General features: G+C 46.2%; 1 non-coding gene across 1 annotated transcript; it reads right to left on the bottom strand.

The window, feature by feature from the left end:
• Nucleotides 1–4,391: 4,391 nt before the first annotated feature.
• Nucleotides 4,392–4,466, bottom strand: Trnas-cga (transfer RNA serine (anticodon CGA)). Its single transcript has one exon. It is a non-coding gene; the product is annotated as a tRNA-Ser (tRNA).
• Nucleotides 4,467–6,834: the final 2,368 nt, after the last annotated feature.

Genomic DNA, 6,834 nt, shown 5'->3' with positions numbered 1-6,834 from the left:
CCAAACTAAGTCTAAATGACTGCTGGACCATTCCTTCCATTCAAATACATTACTCTACCGTCTAGCAGCACAATCCCGTTGTGTCCTGCTATCCCGTTTTCCCCTAACTGAAAATGATTTATACTGTTTACTTTCAACACTAATTTATGCTAATATACAGATTCAGCGGAAACAGTGTCGTCTTTAACGAAATAATCAGCTCTGTTACCTGCAACAGACCACCTCCATCATCTAAACCGCAACGAACACCCCCATCATCATCCTTTAGGAATAAAATGTGGACAGCAGAGTGTGTCTGCTGTATTTCTCCCATTGCAGTTTGAAGGTCTATGCTTCTCATAATAGTTGTTGGTGTTCCATAGACAAACATTCCTTCTCCTTTGCTTAACGAAAAAAGTATACGGTGCTGTGAGGTTGGCGACACTGTCTTCTGCTGCTGCTACTCTCGCAGCTCCCTCGGGCCACCGCGTGGGAAGCGCGCATATTAATTAACTCAGACGTGGGTTTGCACTCCCAACTTCGTCGGCAGCGGTCACTGGGAGAGGGCACATATCGATATTTGTGGCAACTCCTGACTTCGGGATGACCTTCGTGTAAGTTTGTAGTTGAAAACAGCTGTCAGCTACGAAATTAATCTTCTGTGCAGTTGTTTTGATTAGTATCACGCAAGTAATGCGATAATGTCCTTAAAAACATTTTGCCCGATTTTTCCTTGCTAGCAACTGACGTAGTACTCCCCTGTAATAGCACTGGTCGAAAATATGAAACAACAGGAATGGTTTCGTAGGCGCCTTCGGTAATACGGATGCTATTTCGTTCAGGATGGACCACAACACCACCGACAAGCGCCGGCCGGTGTGGTCATGCGGTTATAGGCGCTTCAGTCTGGAACCGCGTGACCGCTACGGTCGCAGGTTCTAATCCTTCCTCGGGCATGGATGTGTGTGATGTCCTTAGGTTAGTTAGGTTTAAGTAGTTCTAAGTTCTAGGGGACTGATGACCACAGATGTTAAGTCCCATAGTGCTCAGAGCCATTTGAACCACCGACAATGTGTGGAGCTTAATGAGAGAAGGGTGGCCATGGAGTATTATTGACAACATGCTATTTATTCAACAAGTGAACTCTGAATATTTTGGCGTCTAGTCACGACACAAAGCTTGCAAATAGTAGAGCTGTGCTTTCAGTTAATAGGCTCCCCCACACCAGAGAGACATTTAAGTCTGCTATTATTACAGTATTTCTCAATAGGAGCGTTACCGATTTATCCATAACTGTTGAGGATCGTGTACACACTATTATCGCAGGAGACAGGAAATTAAAGTTATTATCGGATCTAATAATCTGTTTTAAAAATACGCTCACGATTCTTCATAGTATTGAGTTTACACAGCACAGACACTTACGAGGTGCATTCAAATTCCAAAGGCCTCCGATTTTTTTTCTCCGGACTGGAAAGAGATAGAAACATGCGCATTGTTTTAAAATGAGGCCGCGTTCATTGTCAATACGTCCCAGAGATGGCAGCATCGTACAGCAGATGGAATTTTACCGCCAGCGGCGAGAATGAGAACTGTTTTAAATACTTAAAATGGCGACGTTTTCCTTACTTGAACAGCGTGCAATCATTCGTTTTCTGAATTTGCGTAGTGTGAAACCAATTGAAATTCATCGACAGTTGAAGGAGACATGTGGTGATGGAGTTATGGATGTGTCGAAAGTGCGTTCGTGGGTGCGACAGTTTAATGAAGGCAGAACATCGTGTGACAACAAAACGAAACAACCTCGGGCTCGCACAAGCCGGTCTGACGACATGATCGAGAAAGTGGAGAGAATTGTTTTGGGGGATCGCCGAATGACTGTTGAACAGATCGCCTCCAGAGTTGGCATTTCTGTGGGTTCTGTGCACACAATCCTGCATGACGACCTGAAAATGCGAAAAGTGTCATCCAGGTGGATGCCACGAATGCTGACGGACGACCACATGGCTGCCCGTGTGGCATGTTGCCGAGCAATGTTGACGCGCAATGACAGCATGAATGGGACTTTCTTTTCGTCGGTTGTGACAATGGATGAGACGTGGATGCCATTTTTCAATCCAGAAACAAAGCGCCAGTCAGCTCAATGGAAGCACACAGATTCACCGCCACCAAAAAAAGTGCTGAAAAAATGATGGTGTCCATGTTCTGGGACAGCGGGGGCGTAATCCTTACCCATTACGTTCCAAAGGGCACTACGGTAACAGGTGCATCCTACGAAAATGTTTTGAAGAACAAATTCCTTCCTGCACTGCAACAAAAACGTCCGGGAAGGACTGCGCATGTGCTGTTTCACCAAGACAACGCACCCGCACATCGAGCTAACGTTACGCAACAGTTTCTTTGTGATAACAACTTTGAAGTGATTCCTCATGCTCCCTACTCACCTGACCTGGATCCTAGTGACTTTTGGCTTTTTCCAACAATGAAAGACACTCTCCGTGGCCGCATATTGACCAGCCGTGCTGCTATTGCCTCAGCGATTTTCCAGTGGTCAAAACAGACTCCTAAAGAAGCCTCCGCCGCTGCCATGGAATCATGACGTCAGCGTTGTGAAAAATGTGTACGTCTGCAGGGCGATTACGTCGAGAAGTAACGCCAGTTTCATCGATTTCGGGTGAGTAGTTAATTAGAAAAAAAATCAGAGGCCTTAGAACTTCAATGCACCTCGTACAATAAACCCACTGGACAAAAATCGGTCATCTCTATGTGACATTACGCTAACGCCAATCAACAGCGCCACTATCCTTAATAATGATCTTACTTCTGCGAGGCATAGACTACCTAAGTTTCTTCACATACGCCGTATCCAGCTTAAGTTACTCACTGACGATCATATCCAATACAGCTACCAATCTGCGAAGATGTTGACGGCTACGCTTCACCCACTGTTCCGAAAAGTCCCAGACGTTTTCTGTGGGACTCAGAATGGGTGATTTGACGGGTCACTCGAGGTGCAATACATTGCCTCAGTGATTGCCGAACAAGGAACATATGCTTGCAACCTTTTGAAGATGCCTCATGTGATCTTGGAAGATGACTGTGTGCATCATGATGTACTCGGGGCGTTCAGTAAGTAATGTAACACTTCTTTTCTCGGCCAATTTTGATAGAAAAACGCGGAGATTGTAGTGGGACACCTTCAGTCCCTATAGTTTCATGGAGTTCCGATAGGAGGCGGCGCTATACGTTACCTTCCAAATAGCGGATGTAACGGAGATGCATTTCAAACAGAGAGCTGTCATTTAGTTTCTTTTGGCGGAAAACTAAAGCATGGCAGATATTCATAAGCGTTTGCAATATGTCTGCGGAGACGTGGCAGTGAACAAAAGCACGGTGAGTCTTTGGGTGAGGCGTCTGTCATCATCGCAACAATATCGCGCAAGCCTGCCCATCTGTCGCGTGCCGCCTGGCCGCACACAGCTGTGACTCCTGCAATGTTGGAACGTGCAAACAGTCTCATCTGAGATATCTCTATTGATAGTGCTGATACACTCGTCCAAAAGTTGGAGAACTGAAAGGTCTGTCCCCGCTAGGTTCCTCGCCTCCTGACAGAAGACCATAAAGAGGAACGAGAATCATCTTTGCGGAATTGCTTGGCCGTTACGAGGCTGACTGTGTTAGTTTTTTGTCGAACATCATCACAGGCGATGAAACATTCATCACTTCGAGCGGAAACAAAACCACAATCAATGGGGTGGTGCCACACTACATCTCCTCCAAAGAGATGGTTAAAAGGCGCACTCCCATCTGATAAATTCATAACGGCGCTATGCTGGTACGCTGAAGGGATTATTCTGTTTGATGTCCTCTCTCAATGGCCACTTAACCTTATCGGCCCATTGAGGGGTTGGCAGAACACTGTTGCGTCTTTTCTCTAGACGGGCTTGCGACTGTGTCGACTTGGTCGTCCAACTTGATCCTCACACTACCTGCTCTTCTACTCTTCCTCCCCCCTCTCGTGTGGTCTGTTAGACTTGTTCACCTTCTGTCTCTGTTTGCTTCTCTTGCTCTGTCCGTGTTGCTAGTCTATCCTCGGAAATTTATGACTGAGGCATCTCTGATAAGTGGCAGGGGGTGGCGACGTATCTCCTCTCATTTAACTCTGCTTTCGGGGCTTCACGCTGTTCCCTAGACAGGGTATATCGGCTGCCTTCCTGACTATGCCTCCCTTTCTTCTTTTTTGTCCCTTATTTAGGGTTCGTTGACCTTTGACAGGCTTTGGGTGTTTCTTCCCCTGGGTTTTGCACGGTGGGCAATGTCTGATGTAGAATCAAGAACTGTCTCCAGAATGAGATTTTCACTCTGCAGCGGAGTGTGCGCTGATATGAAACTTCCTGGCAGATTAATACTGTGTGCCGGACCGAGACTCGAACTCGGGACCTTTGCCTTTCGCGGGCAAGCGCTCTACCAACTGAGCTACCCAAGCACGACTCACGCCCCGTCTTCACAGGAGACGAGGTACTGGCAGAAGTAAAGCTGTGAGGACGGGGCGTGAGTCGTCCTTGGGTAGCTCAGTTGGTAGAGCACTTGCCCGCGAAAGGCAAAGGTCCCGAGTTCGAGTCTCGGTCCGGCACAGTTTTAATCTGCCAGGAAGTTTCAAGAACTGTCTGTTCTACGAAATAGGGGCTGATGGCCTTGTAGTTTCGTCACTTTAATCATCCAACCAACGAACCAACTTCCTCCCTTACGGTGCAACGATCAACTCGGAAGTGTATTCTGCTACCATCAGGAAATAGGAGAAACGGCTTCAGCGTGCTCGTCGCCACAAAAATGAAAAGGAACTTCTTCTCCATGACAACACAAGGCCTCTCACAAGTCCAAGCACCTGAGAGATTTTACAAAACTCCACTGGAGTGTTCTTTCTCACCAACCCTACAGCCCATATTTCGCACCTTCCGCCTTCCATCTGTTTGGCCCAATTACAGATGCTCTCCGAGGCAAGCAGTACCGGGATGGTGGGGAGGTTATCGATGCCCCAAAACGTTGGCTCTGACTTCGATCAGTAGAGTGGCACCATGAGGGCATACAGGCCATCCCAATAAGGTGGCCTAAGGCTGTCGCATTGAATGGAGATTAAGCTGATTTTTTTTAAATAACCAAAATAGTGCCATGTACTGAATGCGATGTGATGCACGTTACGCGGGATTTCAGGTCGTCCGTCTCCGGCACGCTAGTGGCTACAGGCAGAAGTGAGTCGGGACGTGGTGAAGCCGAGAGTTTTCACGTCCCTGTGGTTGGGGACGGTACGAAACGATTCGGATGTCTGGCTAAGAAGGAACCGCTTAAGTGCGAGGTCGCAAAAGGTCAACGATGTTCACGACATTCGACGCGCCACATATTGTCTATTACGTAACCATAATATTGGCAGCTAATGGAAAAGGGGGGCGAGATTGAGGCATCCACTGGTAAGCATAACATGAAGCTGCGGAGCGTGGTTGAACAGCTTAGTAGAAGAGTAACTCACAACAGTTTTACAGTGCTAGTGGTGTTGATACAAAGCAGAGCAATGCCAACGAAAAACAAAGCAAACATCGCGTTACATATACAACAGTTGCCAAAGTTTGACATTTCGTCAGAAAAGAACCCAAGGAATTTCTCAGAGTGAGAAAGAAGTGGCAGATGAAATATTAGCGTTTCTGCAAGATGTGTCAGTGGTATGTGTGGTGCCGTGTGTGCTCGACTGTGTGGACAATGTACGTGAGGAGTACCATGATGACAATACAGGCTTAACAAGTGAAATTGATATTGAAACAAATGTCGAGCGATGTAGTTCATCATTCTTGTCGGACAGGGTGCCATAAATCCCATCTCAGCGAAACATAGTGGAGGACAGTTACGTACATGGAAGATCATCCGCAGTATAGTAAAAACCAATTATAAACAGATTTCGAAGAAGTCTGCACCAATATGACCATGTAGTGCATAAGAAAAACGGAGGGTATTCAGGGGACGACAAGGCGCACTTGTTACGAAAACAAGTTTTAGTGTTTTAGGGATTCTGGATACAATTTATAGGCTGTGCATGATAGTGACCTACTACGTTATGTACATAAAATTGCACGAGACATAGATTACGCTGATTTCAAATTAAGCAGTGGATGGTTGCATAACTTCAAACAGTGGTACGGAACTGGACGACGTAAGATAACGAAATTTCAAACAAAGCTACAACTTGACGGTACACAACAAACTGCAGAATCGGTCCGAAAATTTCTGGATGTGAGAGGCTTAGTCCATAGTCAAGTAAGGAACGTTTATAAAGTCCGACCAATCGGGATTTGAAGAGGAAACTCATATGAAAGGAACTCTCGAAATTAGGGGTGCCAAGTGAGTTGTATCAAGACCAACTGACGTAAATGCCTCAACGCATTCGTACACAATTACGCAGACTGTTAATATGGGCGATTAATTGGCTGGACACTTATCTATTGTGCTGCGAGAAGTTGGAGGTGCTCTGTTCCCTAGAATTCTATTTCGTGTGCGTTATATTGCAAGGGCAACAGGGAATACTTTCGCCACAGCAAGCAAGAGTGGGAAGATGAGCGCAAGAGGGCTACAATTGCTGTATGAGCAGTGCTTCTGGCCATTAGCTGGTCAAAATAGCTTGCCTTTGCTTGATTCCTGGTCTGCGTATAAAATTCGCGCTCGCTTAGAGCAAACTATCCCTCCTGAAAAGTGTTGGACATTGCGGTTCATACCATTTGGAACCACTGGACAAATTCAGCTTCTGGACTTAGTTTTTCCCGTGTCTATAAAACATACTATCGCAATATATGGAGCTACGCTTTAAAGCAT

This window comes from Schistocerca cancellata, chromosome 8 (genome assembly GCF_023864275.1).
Source record: "Schistocerca cancellata isolate TAMUIC-IGC-003103 chromosome 8, iqSchCanc2.1, whole genome shotgun sequence".
Taxonomy (NCBI): Eukaryota; Metazoa; Arthropoda; class Insecta; order Orthoptera; family Acrididae; genus Schistocerca; species Schistocerca cancellata.
This window is presented reverse-complemented; position numbering and strand designations above follow the sequence as displayed.